The sequence below is a fragment of the Embiotoca jacksoni genome, unplaced genomic scaffold, assembly GCF_022577435.1.
Source record: "Embiotoca jacksoni isolate LCO1_2020_lvr unplaced genomic scaffold, fEmbJac1.0.p SCAF_33, whole genome shotgun sequence".
Taxonomy (NCBI): Eukaryota; Metazoa; Chordata; class Actinopteri; family Embiotocidae; genus Embiotoca; species Embiotoca jacksoni.
This window is the reverse complement of record NW_027185385.1, coordinates 354,743-371,624: the sequence shown is the minus strand read 5'-3', so window position 1 is coordinate 371,624 and position 16,882 is coordinate 354,743. Positions and strand designations below refer to the sequence as shown.

General features: G+C 42.8%; 1 pseudogene; it reads right to left on the bottom strand.

The window, feature by feature from the left end:
• Nucleotides 1-685: 685 nt before the first annotated feature.
• On the bottom strand, nt 686-15,332 carry LOC138207639 (ATP-binding cassette sub-family C member 2-like; annotated as a pseudogene).
• Between the last annotated feature and the right edge of the window lie 1,550 nt (nt 15,333-16,882).

The window sequence follows — 16,882 nt, the reverse complement described above, 5'->3', positions numbered from 1 at the left end:
GGATCCTCCTGATCAAGAATAGGTCTCTACACTGTTTACAGTATGGACGGCAGGTGGTTCATTTTGAAAGTTCATTCCAGAGTTGAGAGATTTCAGTGAAGTGGGTTAAAGCTTTGAGTTGTGCAGGAGGGAACGTGAAGGTCTGAGGTCAGTGTTAAAGTGCTGACAAAGCTCCACTACTTTTCTAAAAGTAGAAGATATTCTACACCTCTCACTCGAGAGAATTTAACTGGTTAACAAGGTGGGACACCAATCAGAAAATGTATGATTTTAAAAGGATTTTGGGGTTGTGACAATATTTATAGATCAGTTCTGAAACAAAACGTGTTCCTCGCTTCCTTCATTTTACAGGTGGACTTTAGATCTTTGGAGAAGCAAGGGAGACACTCTTTATTTTTTTTCCCATTTCTGCTCTAATTTCATTGAGTGTCATGACACGGCAAAAAAAGGTATTTATGCAGACCAAAAATATTTATACATGTCCTGTTTCCATAGTTTCCCTCTCTATTAGCTTCTGGCCTTTCTTTGATTCACCAACATCTGATTTTCTTACAGAACTGTTTTTTTTTTAGTCTGACACTAGAAAAACAAAAGACAAAAAGATGAGAAGGACAGCAGGATTAAAAGAATAAAGCTGGTTTTTGTATGATGTGCATTAAGAAACTTGAGTTTGGCATCCACCACTTCAGTGCTCAAACCTGCCGTTATGCTGGCTGCGACGGATCCTGCTTTCTCTCTTCAGTGTAACAAAAACCTCGTCTTCCAAAGGAGAATCAGGTTGAGTGTCTCCTCCATCAGGGATGAGCTCTTCGTCTGAGGTATCCTGGGAACGATCTGAATAAACATCACACAGAACGTTAGGTCTCATGGATAGGCAGAAAAGTCATATATAATGCTTGAAATAATTGTATGAATAAAACCAATACAAAGTATTGATGAAAATATGAAAAAAGACCTGAAATATTATTCACATTGTATAAAAATCTAAGATGCCAATATGTAAAGTATGTTTCCATTTTAAAAAAATGCTATTGATGTACAAATGATTAAATATGACTTGTAAAGTAGAGGCCCAGATATGGATTTATAGAGACAAAGGGGAGGGGAGGGAGTTTTGATGAATAATTAATGTCAATGATTTTACATACAGCCTTCATAGCAACAGTCTGCACAGCAACAAAACTCTCATGATTATCATATTTAAATCCTTGAAACCTCAAACACAAAACATACTTTCTCTCCAATCTCAGTGAGGTCTCCTCCAGGCAGCAGCTCCAGGTTGGGGTGAGGACACAGGCCTGTAGCACCTCCTGGAACCTCCTTTCCTCGTGCGGAGTGCCAAACAAGACGCTACCCCTCAGAGTGAAGTTTTGAATCCAGGCTTGTTGTGACACAAAGACAACGGAGCCCTAAAGAATCCGAGTGAGGCTGTTCTGCTCCGCTGCTAAGCATCATCATAATCTCTAATCTTTTGAGTAATTTAGACACCGAGTTATTTTGATTTACACAAAGCACAATGTCACTGTCAGACAGATATAAAGACATAAAGGAGGTGTTACCATCATGTTTATGAAGCCTTTGGTGCTGTGCATCTCTCCCAGGAGGGTGGACATGAGAGAGGACTTCCCTGAGCCAACAGCAACTAATCACCCAGGCTTAATGTCCAAGGACACGCTGGTAAACACACACAGAGCAAATATGTTCAATACTGTAAAATACAGTGGGGACAAGTTTTGCAACCATATCCTGTATGAACATTTGTAACTTTGTTTAACACAATAGACATACCTTTTCAACAGAGGGTCCCCTTCTCTTTCCCAAGCAAAGGAGCCATCACATATGCTGACAGCAGAGTCTATAGGATAGGGTCTCCAATTTCTTTTAGGGATCGAGAGGTAGTGGTCATCTAACCCTCTAACTGGCCCTCCAAACATTTTCACATGCAGACTCCAAACAGAGTGGTAGAAAAAAATGCTTTGCAAACTGAAGCAACATGAAAAATGGTCCATAAAATAAATAACTTGATTTTTTTTTTCAAGAATAGTTTTTGAATCTGAAGGTGCAGGTCTGGCATAATAAAGCTATTTCTGGTTCAAACAGATTGAATAAAATCTTGTTTGTGAGCAGCAAGTGGTGTCCCATTTCCTTAGTTTAAGATTTTAAACCCAACTGCTTCTACCTCCGTTCTGAAGGGCTACTACTACTACCCACTCGAGGGAACTCCTAAATCAGGGGTAGGGCCACAAGGGAAATGGAGTTGGGCCCAAGTGTTGTCAGTGCAAAAAAAAAAGAGATGTGGTGGACACAATTTGATAAAAGGGAATGGAGACTAACATTTCAGCTTTTTGCCTGAAGCGTAAAAAGATTTAATGTGAAAGCGTCCTTAATAAATTCTACAAATGAACTGACTAAGGGCACTCACCTTAATCCCATTGAGAATTTAATTCATGATTTATTTTCAGTCTCTTGTCTTTGAACTTCATGTTCTTTATCTGAAAAGAGAGAATATAAACCAGCAGGGAAATGTGCTTAATTGTTAACCTCATATCAAACAGACAATTCAGAAAAATAACAACAATAACAAGTGAAAATTGTTAGCTGAAAGAAATGTTTACAAAGATTGGACGGAAATATTAAAGACAGACCTTGCAGTTGGAGACAATAGAGCAAAGAGCTATAAAGGCCCCTATGGCCTACTAACATGCTATATTTTGTATATGTAATAAGAGGGAAACTGATCTAAGAGCTTACAACAATTGTGGCATGTATCTAAACTGTACAAATCTGATGTCCCTGTGTTTTGTTTTACTGCACCATATTTCTACTGTTACATTTCCATTACTTTAATCTTAAAGGGAAAATAAGTATTTCTTGACTATAAATACACTTTTAAACACATGTCTGTATATTATTTGTATACATTATATGATGATATATAGATATAGATATATCTCTATAGATCTATCTATCTATCTATCTGATGATCTGCAGAGGGCAGGACCACAGCAGATGGATGAAGCTGGTCACCTCATTGAAGCGCTGGGCATCTGCTGACATCAGGTTGACTGTTTCCCCCACTGTTGACTCTTTACGAGTGTCATTAGACACCACGAATGCCTTGGAAAAGGGAGGAAGAGGGCACAATAGGGAGAGAAGGAAGTAAAATGAGCGTAGTATCGTTAGAGTTGCAGTTACTTTAAAAACGACAACAACAAAAATAAAGAGGCAAAAACAAATCGTGATCTTGTAGTTGAACAAAGCAGCAGTGGGCTCTTAGAAATCTATGAGATCATTAGTAAAAGGGAATTTTCACTCCCTGATGTCATTCTGCAAACATCAAAGTCCCAGTTGTTACTGCACTCACACGAGTGCAACGCTGAATAGCTGAAATTAAATTGCTACTGAAGGATAGGAGAGCAACATGCCCTTCTTTCAATGCCAATCATCTCAATGCATTTGTTGATGAGGATGTTTTTCAGCTGACAAGTGTCTTTAGTAGCTTTGCAAAAAGGGATTTATTTATTCTAAATGGGAAGTGGCACAGTATTGTTTTTTTTCTTCACACTGTCTAAGGTTGAAAAATAAAAGTGTAAAACTGCTTACAAGACAACTGAAAATGATCAGTGACATCCTGATAACAGAGGTGATCATATTTAAAACCTGACTCACTTCATGAGTGGAAGACTGGCAAAAGCCAGCAGGTCCTGCAGAAGTTTGAAGGCAGATTCAATCAGAGTCCATTTGAAGGTCTTGTAAATGGTGGTAATCAGCCATGAATTAGGATAGTTCTCTTCTTCCTTCTTTTTGTCCTTTTTCTTCATCTTTTCATCTTCTTTCTTTGCCTTTTCCTCCTAAAGCAAAACATTCTTTGAACACATCTTCAGGCACATAGATTCAACTCGAGATACTTGAAGGAGAATCAGTATTGCTCTAAAAATAATCTTTGGAGTGCAAGATAATGTACTGTATGCTTGTAGAAGTATTTTTCTTTGAATGTTCTCACCATCATTAGCACATCTTGACTCACGCCTTTCCCCAAACCATTGGAGAGGCCATTTTGACAAGACTTCCTCCGCAGCTTTGTTTTTGCTTTTTACAGATTTTGTCTTGAGCTTGTGTTGGTACCGGACCCAAGCTGCACCCAACTCAGACTGCATGAAGAACTGGAAATGCTGGTTGATGTAATTTGTGCTGTCCGTCTCGCTCAGATCACACGTCGTCCTGAACCAGGGGCCGTTTGTTGCCTTTCAACACCATGCTGGAAAAACAGGGAAAACATGGAGAACACGGTGTACACCTGTCCGTGTTTGCTGGGACCGTTAATGTATCAACTTTGAGATTACCTGGTGAACCAATTGAAAATGATTCTGCTCAAAAATGCTGCACCTGTTTCAGGATTCTGTGGATAAAAACAAAACAAATGCAAAAAAAAAAAAATCATGTTTACAACAGCTTGAGGCAATGAGAGTTCAATGTTTTCTTATTTGGTCAATGATTATGAATTTCACAGTGTCCAAACAAAAAGATCTGGGTGCTCAGGTACCTTTTTATAAGCTCCTTAGCTCCTGGAGGGATATCAGCCACAGCTGAGAGAATAAGTGCAATCATCTCCAGCCCAAAGGAAATGTAGAAAAGGCAGAAACGAGGAAGATCCCTGACCTCTCCCTGATGGTCAAAGATGGGTGTGCGACAGATGTTGAAGGGTGAGGGAGATGCAACAGTAAATGGTGTGTTACTGCTAAATTTAGAGAGCTGAAATGCATGACATCAAAGATTGCAGCACTATGCCTGAGTACTTTTACCAGTTTTCTAAGTAGTAGAAACAACTTGATCTAATGTCTTTTCTCATACCTGCCTGAGTGCCTCTAGTATGAGTGTCTGGAAAGGGAAAACATCACACAGAACAAGGAGGAACCAGAAGAGGAAAAGGGTGAGAGTCCACTGCTCCTTCCCTCCGCCTCACTCCACAACAGCAGAAGGATCTATAAAAGAAAACATGTTCGAACATTAGTTAGAACTTGTCATCTTTCCATCATGAGCACCAGATTAAAATATATAAAAATCAAAGCTGCTATATTTACCCATGTGACAGCATACAGGATAGGGTTTGCGTAGTATACTACAGCATTTTTTCTCTGTTGAGGGCGGGTTAGTGCTCGGACTGTAATCCTCTTCCACTGTGACTGCCAGGGCCGCTATGGCCGTCAGGAACAACAAAGACACCAAAAGCTAAGGAGAGGAAAGACAGACAAGATTGGCAAATGGATCTCAATAAAAAAAAAAGTCTTTTATTCCTAAATTGTCCTCACTTGGATGTTTGAGTGTCATCGTACAGAGTGATGTTGATACTACATGTGAAGACACAAGAGGCTGTCATCAAAATTCACCTACTGAACGTTTGTGTGCCCTCCAAAAATCTCAGTTTAAGATTTGGACATAAAAGATCACCACAACAAGTTTAAGAGGCAGTCATTGCCCGTTGGACAATATAGAAGTTTGGCGTGGAAAATTGTAAATTATTTTTGAAGGGTGAGGAAAAGATTTCCTTGAACAAATCCCCATCACTTTCTTATGAACTCAAACCCTGATATCGTGGGTTAAAGTCTGATTATTCACCCATGGGTGAGAATGACCCGAGTCATGTGCCATGAGTCTACTTTTCACGAGGTGACACCATTCGTCACCTTAAACGTTGTCCTGCCAGGTGTATTACAGGCTTTGGTGTGATAATGGACTGCTTAATCAAGGGGTATTTGTTGCTTGTGGTTCCTGTAATTAAAATAGTTTCCACTTCTTCCCTCTCAGCATCATATTCTGATTGAAATGCTGTTTGTTTCTTTTGTTTTTACGGTGTACATTACCTGTTTGCAGAGGTAAAGCTTGGACATGTGTATTCTGTTTACTTTTGTCCTTCTGCAAAGGGACACCAGGTGCCGCCTAGCCACAGGAACCCCAGCAAGAGCAAGAACTGTCTGCTCCACACATACTGGAAGATCTGGGTCTTCTCTTTTCAGATAGGAATTGTTCTGAAGTGCACAAACATCACAAAATCATGCTCTCCTACTAATCTCAGAACAACAAATACATACACGCTCCCATCAGTCTCCATCCTCCAGATTATACTATATCATACAACAGAGGCAGCTGGCAACTCTGTTCAGAAATGTAATCAACATCGACTCACAGGTGATTAAATACCAGATCCCCGCTCACTGGTCTGTTCAGCAGCATGTATGACGTTCACTTTGAGAGGAGAGTGATGGCAAAACAGGTGTGAATGGACTGACAAAGAGAGGAGAGAAAGGAGCTCCACACTGAGCAGTTAAAAGTACCTTGTCATGGTACAGAAACTGTTTCAAGCCTCTGAAAATCCTCAAAATATTATATAATAGCGCTCCTGGCAGTTGAAATAATTGCCATCTCCTGTGTGCCCAAACCTGTAATTAGCAAATGCCAAGATCCAGTTCGATGTCCTAACACAAGCTCCTGGAGGAAGTGTAAGGTCCAGCTGCGCAATACATGTGTATAAAATGTTTCATGAACTGCATGCTGTAGATATGTGCAGTTATGTGGATGCTTTATGAGCTATGAACAGATCAATCTATTTAATGTCAAAATAAGCTTGAAAATAATTAGGCATCATCTTCAAAAGATATTTACCGTAACACGATATATTATGAAGACAAGAAGCATTTCCTACAATTTGAGAAGCTGAAACCAGAGCACGAGTAGCATTTTGCACTATATTTGTTTGAAAAATAACAAACTGTTCACTGATAATGAAAACACTTTAAAATAGTTGTTTTCTAAGCTGTATTAGTTGTTTTTAATTAATCTGCAAGTCATTTTAGCTCAAAAGTTTTCCTTACCTTTTAAGATTTTTAAAACAATTTTTTTTAAAGCTATAGTAAATTTGCAGACTTGAAGCTCAAACATGTGCTGTGATTGTTGGACATGTCTTACTTAAACTTCATGACTGTCCAGTCACATGTTCACTGTGTACGGGGGTCAAAACATAAATTGCTTAAGATAGAAATTCAGCTTAACACACAATTTGAACAACTTCCTCATACATTTCTGCATTTGTTATAAATTACCTTCATCTTTACATCATGTGCTTCTTATTTGTATAACACATGTTAAACAGATTGACAATCACATGAGAAGCTTGGAAGGATCCTTTGTGACAAAGTTGATGTTGTTTACTGTCCTTGAATGGGTTTGAATGACTTTATAACAGCAATTTTGTCATAAAAGAACAACAACAAAAATGTTTTAATAAACACCACAAACTTTAAGCAACATCTCAATCATACTGTAGGTAGGCTATAAGGGGTTATTGTGTCCAACCTTTGTATTTCTATACTTACATTCAAGATTATTTACTGTGTACTGATTATTGTGTGCATCAAAAGAGTTTTTTTTTAATTTTTTTAATTGAGGGCCTTGATGCCACAATGAAGCCCTTTCTTTCAATCCCGCTGTCTCCCTTCAGCTTCACTAACTGTCTGTTCAACTCACCCAGAAAGTGGACCCACAGTACTCATCCTGTTGTGAGGTGGTGTTTACCAGGACCCAAATGCAGGCTCACAGACTTGGGTATCGGTTCCAAAATACAGTCTTTATTCCAATAAACAGAAAACAAACAAACAAACAAACAAACAAACAAACGGCGGTACCTACAACGTCTATTTCCTTCCTAGTCGGGAGGGCAACTCAACCGACTGGTGGCTCCGACAGGTAGCTCTGCTGCAGGAACCCGGGAAGGAGCTGCAGAAGGCACAGCAACAGGAGGAACGGGAACAGGAGGAACGGGAACAGGACAGACGGGTGACTAGCGGTCCTTGCGGTGATCAACAGACACTCGCAGTGTCCAGAAGTCTAGCTGTTGCTAGTAGTAGTAGCAATGAACCGACAACCAGAGGAGTGCAGGGGCAGGGTACATATAGTCCGGGGAGGTGATCAGGGAGATGCAGCACACCTGCAGGAGGTGATCAGGGGTGAGTGGCTGCAGCTGCTGGGACCGGTGAGGGGCGTGGCCACGGGAGGTGAGAAGAGGAGGACACAGAACAAGCAGACAGGGGACACAGGAGGAGAGGAGAGGAGGACATAGAACAAGTAGACAGGGGACTGAGGAGACACAGGAGGAGAGGAGAGGAGAGGAGGACACAGAACAAGCAGACAGGGGACTAAGAGGACACAGGAGGAGAGGAGAGGAGGACATAGAACAAGTAGACAGGGGACTGAGGAGACACAGGAGGAGAGGAGAGGAGAGGAGGACACAGAACAAGCAGACAGGGGACTAAGAGGACACAGGAGGAGAGGAGATCGGGGGGGAAAACAAAGGAAAACAGGAATCCTGACACATCCAGAGCTGCAGCACACATGGTCCACAGTGATGGCCTCAGACACCCTTCGCTGATGAGACAACCAGACGCCCCTGGACCTGTGGTCAATGGCTGCCAAGGTCCACTCAAAAGCTGCTCCTCTCCCCCCTGCCCACCTATACTCCAGATACAATTGCAGGATGTGGCTGTGAGGGACTTTGATCCATGGGACTTTCAAGCAGAAAGAAAAACAAAGCACCTCCCTGCGCAGATAAAAGACATTAATGTGCCAGAGATGAGGAGGATTAAAGAGCAGAAAAGATCATCTTCAATTTGAGTCTTGATTTCTTTCTTTTTAGCCAGATGATCTCCTAGCAGTCCTTGGTGACACCCTGATGTTTGCAAAAAGCACATGTACAGTCCTCCTGGTGGGTGAATGAGAAAACTCAGCAGTTGTAGGCAAAGTCATTGACAAAATGCAGCTTTGCACCGGCCCACAGACGCTCCTCAACGCTCCTGTGTCTAAAGTTCAACATTTCAGGTGGTCTGTCTGGGAAAAAAAGACATAGAAAGAAAGACTTGGTAGGTAGGTAGGTAGGTATATACTTTATTAATCCCCGAGGGGAAATTTTTTTGCCACAGCAGCATACATACAGAAGCAATAATAGAACAATAGAATAAAATAATAGAATAGAATATATAATAGAAAAGCAATAAAATAAAATAGCAGTAAATAGTAGTAAAAAATATAAATATAAAATATAAAATGCACAGCATATACAGTATATATACAGTACATTAAATATCTATATACATTATATACAACAAACCAATAAACACAGTCAATATATATATATACATACATATAGTACAGTATATATCTATATATATAATATACACATAATATACAAGCAACCAAGAAACACAGTCATCAGTGTTATTGTACTGTGATGGATTTTGCCAGAGGTGAGTTATTGTACAGTCTTATGGCAGTGGGCAGGAATGATCTCCTGTATCTGTCCTTGTGACAGCGGAGCTGGAGGAATCTTTTAGAGAACGTCCTCCTCTGTCCCTGCAGCAGGTGGTTGAGAGGGTGGACAGGATTATCCAAGATGGACAATAGTTTGTTCAGCGTCCTCCTCTCCACCACCTTTTCCAGACTGTCCAGTTTGTAGCCGATGATGGAGCTGGCCTTCTTAACCAGTTTGTTAAGTCTGTTGGTGTCTCCGGCTCCAATGCTGCTCCTCCAGCAGACCACAGCGAAGTACAATGCACTGGCCACAACAGATGGTAGAACATCTCCAACATCTGGCTGCACACATTGAAGGATCGAAGTTTCCTCAAGAAAAAGAGTCGACTCATCCCCTTCTTGTAGACAGCGTTGATGTTGGTCTTCCAGTTCAGTCTGTTGTCATGGAGACACCAGGTACTTGTACTCCTCCACCATGTCCACCTCCTCTCCCAGAACTCTCAGCGGTTGTGGAGCCGTCGTCTTCCTCCTGAAGTCGACCACCATCTCTCTGGTCTTGGCTACGTTCAGGAGGAGGTGATTTTTACCAGCCCACTCCACAAAGTCCTCCACTACTGCCCTGTACTCCTCCTCCCGTCCATCCCTTATACACCGCCCACTGACTCCTCCTCCCGTCCATCCCTTATACACCGTCCACTGACTCCTCTTCCCGTCCATCCCTTATACATCCTTCCACTGCAGAGTCATCAGAGAACTTCTGCAGATGTCTTGACTCTGAGTTGTTCTGGAAGTCAGTGGTGTAGAAGGTGAACAGGAAGGAGACAGAACAGTTCCCTGTGGAGCTCCAGTACCACTGACCACCGTATCAGACAGCACACTGCCCAGATGGACAAACTGGTCTGCCTGTCAGGTAGTCAGTGATCCAGGAGACGGTGGACGCGTCCACCCCTCCACCCCCACCACCACCTGCAGCTTCTCACTCAGCAGCAGTGGTTGGATGGTGTTAAATGCACTGGAGAAATCAAAGAAGGTGATTCTCACAGAGTCACCGGTTCCATCCAGGTGAGACTGAGCTCGTTGCAGCAGGTAGATGATGGCATCGTCCACTCCCACATGAGGCTGGTACGCAAATTGCAGAGGGTCCAGAGAAGATTTCACCAGCGGCCTGAGGTGGGCCAAGACCAGCCTCTCCAGCACCTTCATCACATGAGATGTGAGGGCAACCGGTCGGTAGTCGTTGAGGCCAGATGGAGTCTTCTTCTTGGGGACAGGAACCAGACAGGACGTCTTCCACAGCACCGGGACCTCCTCCTGCTTCAGGCTCAGGTTGAAGAGGTGTTGTAGGACCTCAGCCAGCTGGATGGCGTCAGGTCTTCAGGACCCCGGGGCTGATGCCGTCAGGTCCTGCAGCCTTGCGCTGGTGGATTCTCTCCAGCTGTCTCCTAACCTGGCCAGTCGTCACAGAGAGGGGGGTGAGGGGGGGGGGTCGATGGAGGAAGAGCCCTTTGAGATTGAGGGCTCTATGCAGATCACCAGGGGGCGCAGAGGGGGGAGGGAGGGAGGCAGCAGAGGTGTTTGGGAGGTGTGAGGTGTGGAGGAGACAGATGAGAGTGGTGAACTAAACCTGTTGAAGAAACAGTTTAGTTCATTTGACCTCTCCAGGTTCCCCCTGATTGTTCCTCTCCAGGTTCCCCCCGGTTGTTCCTCTCCAGGTTCCCCCTGGTTGTCTCTCTCTCCCCTTGAACCCAGTAATCTCCTTCATACCGGTCCACACCTCCCTCACGTTGTCCTGCTGGAGTTTGGCCTCCAGCTTCCTCCTGTAGGAGTCCTTGCACTCCCTCATCTTCTCCTTCAGGTGGCGCTGCACTCTCCTGAGCTCCTCCCTGTCCCCAGACCTGAAGGCTGCTTTCTTCTTATTAAGAAGAACTTTCAGGTCACTGGTGATCCACGGCTTGTTGTTGGGGAAGCATTTTACAGTCCAGGATGGTACGGTGGTGTGTTCACAGAATTTAATGTATTCTGTGATACAGTCCGTCCTGCTGTTGATGTCCTCCCCATGTGGTCCAAACAGCACATTCCAGTCCGTGGACCCAAAGCAGTCCTGCAGGGCGTCTTTAGCCTCCTGTGTCCACCTCCTCACAGTCCTGGTGGTCACAGGCTGCCTCTGCACCAGGGGAACATACCTGGGAGTCAGCAGGACCAGGTTGTGGTCTGATCTACCAAGGGGGGGAAGGGCAGTAGTACTGTATGCATCCATGGCATTAGCATACAGTAGGTCCAGAGTTTTATTGTTCCGGGTGGGGCAGTTCACATACTGGTGAAAGGTTGGCAGTACTTTATCCAGACTGGTTAAAGTCTCCAGTAACTAACAAAAATGCACCGGGATGCTGATTCTGCAGTTTAGACACAGTGGAGTAGATGGTGTCCACTGCTGCCTCTACGTCAGCTGATGGAGGAATGTAAACAACGATAACAATAGCGGACGTGAACTCCCTTGGTAAATAATAAGGGCGCATCCCCACAGCTAGCAGTTCAATGTCCGGGCTACAGAAACGTTCCTTCACACACACGTGGTCGGGATTACACCACCTCTCGTTCATAGACTTCAATCCCTCCACCTTTCTTCTTGCCGCTCTGAACAACGTCTCCGTCCCCCCGAACAGTCCTGAAGCCGGGTACGGCCGCGCTGTGGTCCGGGAGATGTGAGTGCAGCCATGTCTCGGTGAAACACATGATGCTGCACTTGCGTAAGTATTACTCTGCAGTTTTCCCTGTTAGGGGGACAGCCCACCAAAAAGGGAACGTGTTTAGAGAAGAGAGGGAGTCGTCTTATTAGACCCCTTTTCCTGTTTTGTTTCCACTTCTCTGCACGCCTGCACTCTTCACTCTGGACTGAGACCCATTTTAGGAACTCAAGTCTGATTCAATCAGATTCAAAACTAATTTCGTTAGTGTCGAGGCAGTCATGCATTTGAATGAGGCTGCTGAGGATTGAAGCTGCTGAAGTGTTTTCTGAAAAAGATGCAAACTGTCAAAAACATCTGCTGGTTGATGGGGATTTGGGGGAGGGGTGATGACAACTTGGGTCTTTCCTTCTTCATCTGTTGCTCTCTGCTTGGAGAGAAACGCAAAACAAGTAAGCACGTGGCATCAGAGAGGAAGAACAACTCCTTTTAACAGGAAGAAATCTCTGACAGAACTGGACTCAGGCCCTCTACCTCGACCAGTTCAAGTGCGAGAGGAGTAGACAGAGAAAAATGAGCTTCGAGAAACAATGAACAGCAGGCAGGTTGGTGGGACCAGAAACTGCAGATCAGAAACAGGCAGCTGTGGCGTCTGAGATACATACAGAAAGACACAAAGTTAATGGCATGCAATAGTGGCGCAGAGAGTAGAATACAGAGAAGACAAGAGTTGCATCAATGGAAGTCCCCCAGCAGCTCACGCGTATACCTGCATAACTAATGGATGGTTCATGGGGTCACTTCAGTCATCTATTTTGATCAGAGGGAGGACTGAACTCCAAAACCAAGATTGTTGTCCACAAGAAATTCAAGTAAAAGTGAGATCGCGTTAAGAGGAACATTTCTTGTCTGTGCTCTCTACAAATTCAGACAAAGCCTGTGGTCCTGGAGCAGCCAGGACGCTCAGTATATGATCAAAAACAACGTTTTTGTACTATTGTGGAAAAGTTCTGGCTTTTCTTTATGTGCTCTGCTGATGTTGAAGGACCACAGAATAAAAGAGGATTTCTGCTGATGCATCTTTGTGAATCTGTCTGCATGGAAAGAGAAATGGAATGACTTGACACAGGATTAATCAATGTGTCTGTGTGTGTTATGTAGCTTCATCTATTTCCCAGTTGAGAACGAGTAAACACAGCAGACTCTTTCAACTTTAAACCTCTGAACTTCTGACCCACCACTCTACCATTAACAGAACGGATGAATGACTTAGCTGGGGAGGGTGTTTGTGATAAAGCTTGCTTGAATTGCAATAAAGTAAAATTAACACTTAGCATGACTCAGGGAAATTTGTTGGGTTACAATGTTGCAAGTACAACCTTTATTAGCATTAAATCATGTGTCTTTTACTGGCTGCGAGTTTCCTAAAACCAATTCCTGACTGTGTAATTATTCCATGTTTTGCTAACACCACGTGATCACTATCTGGCTGACTCAGTGCGTGGAGCCTCAAGGACAGCAATGTAACATGACGGCAACTTATATATAATCAACAAATACTTTAGTTATCTGATTTATAAGTATGATGCACTGATAGTGAGTGTGTTCTTTGACTGTATTAGCTATCAGCTATCCAGTGGACTTCCTCCTGTTCTCTCCTCCTGTCCTCTTTGACTGGACCTCTGCTGCTGTTGCCTCTCTGCTTTGCCTTAATCAGGTCATGATAATAAGTTGCAGCCTCCCTCTGTGTATTCCTCTGTAACACCAGCAGTCCTTCATGAATAATTGGGGGGGCAGCAGGGCTTTTGAAGCTGTCCGTTTCTTAACACAGAGAAAATAATGTAAGCAGAGGAGGAACTCAGGTCCCTGAACACGGCTGTCCTCAGTAATAAAACATGGACGTTCTTCAGAGGACAAACATGTTTGTTTGTGTGTGTCGGTCCGAACTTTAAAATGTATAAGTCAGCGGTGATGGAGACATGGAGCATGGAGGTGATGGAGACATGGAGCATGGAGGTGATGGAGACATGGAGCAGTGATGCTGAGTCCTGACAGGAGCCACGGAGGCTTGTTCTCCTTCACATTAAACACAACCACCTCACAGCTTCATCTTCAAAAACACCTCAACCTTAGCAACCAATAAAATATCTGCTTCATTTGGCTATGATGTTACTCTGAGTTAAGACAGTAATCATAAGAATGCAACATTCATATCTGCTCTTATTAATAAAATATTGATGAGTCAGTCTGTTACATCAGAGAGTCCCAGAGCCCACCTGGTGCAGGTATGTGTTCGTCCACCTTCTTCCTGTTGAAAGGCTTTTAACTTCTCACTACCTCCACATGCTTCCACATGTAGGACGTGTAGCTTCAGTGGGTGTCTATAATATCTTATGGTCCTGCTTGTCATTATTAATTGCCCTGAGGTTTGGTGATTTATTTCTGTCGTACCAAATCTGCCATTTGGTTTGTCTTTTGCTCTTCACTCAGTGTTATGTGGTGAGGTGTAACAGGACCCAAACGCAGGCACACAGACTCGGGTATAAGTTCAAAACACACTCTTTATTGAACACAGGTGGTACCTACAGTCTTATTCCTCCCGAGTCGGGAGGGCAACTCAACCGACTCTCACCGGGGGGAAGGTGAAGCTGGCAGGACAGCTGGCAGGACAGCTGGCAGGAGTGTTGTCCAGTAGTGCTTACTGAGAGCACTGACCGGGTTGCAGAACGAGAGCAGGCACAGGAACAGGAACAGGCACAGGAACAGGAACAGGAACAGGAACAGGAACAGGCACAGGAACAGGAACAGGAACAGGAACAGGAACAGGAACAGGAACAGGCACAGGAACAGGAACAGGAACAGGCACAGGAACAGGAACAGGAACAGGCACAGGAACAGGAACAGGAACAGGCACAGGAACAGGCACAGGAACAGGAACAGGAACAGGCACAGGAACAGGAACAGGAACAGGAACAGGCACAGGAACAGGAACAGGAACAGGAACAGGCACAGGAACAGGAACAGGAACAGGCACAGGAACAGGAACAGGAACAGGCACAGGAACAGGAACAGGAACAGGCACAGGAACAGGCACAGGAACAGGAACAGGAACAGGCACAGGAACAGGAACAGGAACAGGCACAGGAACAGGAACAGGAACAGGCACAGGAACAGGCACAGGCACAGGAACAGGCACAGGAACAGGCACAGGCACAGGAACAGGAACAGGAACAGACACAGGAACAGGAACAGGAACGGGAACAGACGGACAGGTGACTGGCAGTGACTAGCAGGAACTCGCAGTATGGACCTACACCCGATGACTGCAGGGGCAGGGCAGATACAGTGCATCCGGAAAGTATTCACAGCGCTTCACTTTTTCCACATTTTGTTATATTACAGCCTTATTCCAAAATGGATTAAATTCACACTATTATACTACACTCATTTCATTTACACTAGTATTCAACGCTCACTTCATTTATACTATTATACTATGCTCACTTCATTTAAACTATTATACTACAGTCACTTCATTTACACTATCATACTACACACTTCATTTACACTATTATGCTACGCTCACTTCATTTACACTATCATACTACACTCACTTCATTTACACTATTATACTACACTCACTTCATTTACACTATTATACTACGCTCACTTCATTTACACTATCATACTACACTCACTTCATTTACACTATTATACTACACTCACTTCATTTACACTATTATACTACGCTCACTTCATTTACACTATCATACTACGCTCACTTCATTTACACTATTATACTACACTCACTTCATTTACACTATTATACTACGCTCACTTCATTTACACTATCATACTACACTCACTTCATTTACACTATTATACTACGCTCACTTCATTTACACTATCATACTACACTCACTTCATTTACACTATTATACTACACTCACTTCATTTACACTATTATACTACGCTCACTTCATTTACACTATCATACTGCGCTCACTTCATTTACACTATTATACTACACTCACTTCATTTACACTATTATACTACGCTCACTTCATTTACACTATCATACTACACACTTCATTTACACTATTATACTACGCTCACTTCATTTACACTATCATACTACGCTCACTTCATTTACACTATTATACTACACTCACTTCATTTACACTATTATACTACGCTCACTTCATTTACACTATCATACTACACTCACTTCATTTACACTATTATACTACACTCACTTCATTTACACTATTATACTACGCTCACTTCATTTACACTATCATACTACGCTCACTTCATTTACACTATTATACTACACTCACTTCATTTACACTATCATACTACACTCACTTCATTTACACTATTATACTACACTCACTTCATTTACACTATTATACTACGCTCACTTCATTTACACTATCATACTACGCTCACTTCATTTACACTATCATACTACACTCACTTCATTTACACTATTATACTACACTCACTTCATTTACACTATTATACTACGCTCACTTCATTTACACTATTATACTACGCTCACTTCATTTACACTATCATACTACGCTCACTTCATTTACACTATCATACTACACTCACTTCATTTACACTATTATACTACGCTCACTTCATTTACACTATCATACTACGCTCACTTCATTTACACTATTATACTACACTCACTTCATTTACACTATCATACTACACTCACTTCATTTACACTATTATACTACACTCACTTCATTTACACTATTATACTACGCTCACTTCATTTACACTATCATACTACACTCATTTCATTTACACTAGTATTCAACGCTCACTTCATTTACACTATTATACTATGCTCACTTAATTTACGCTATTACACTATACTCACT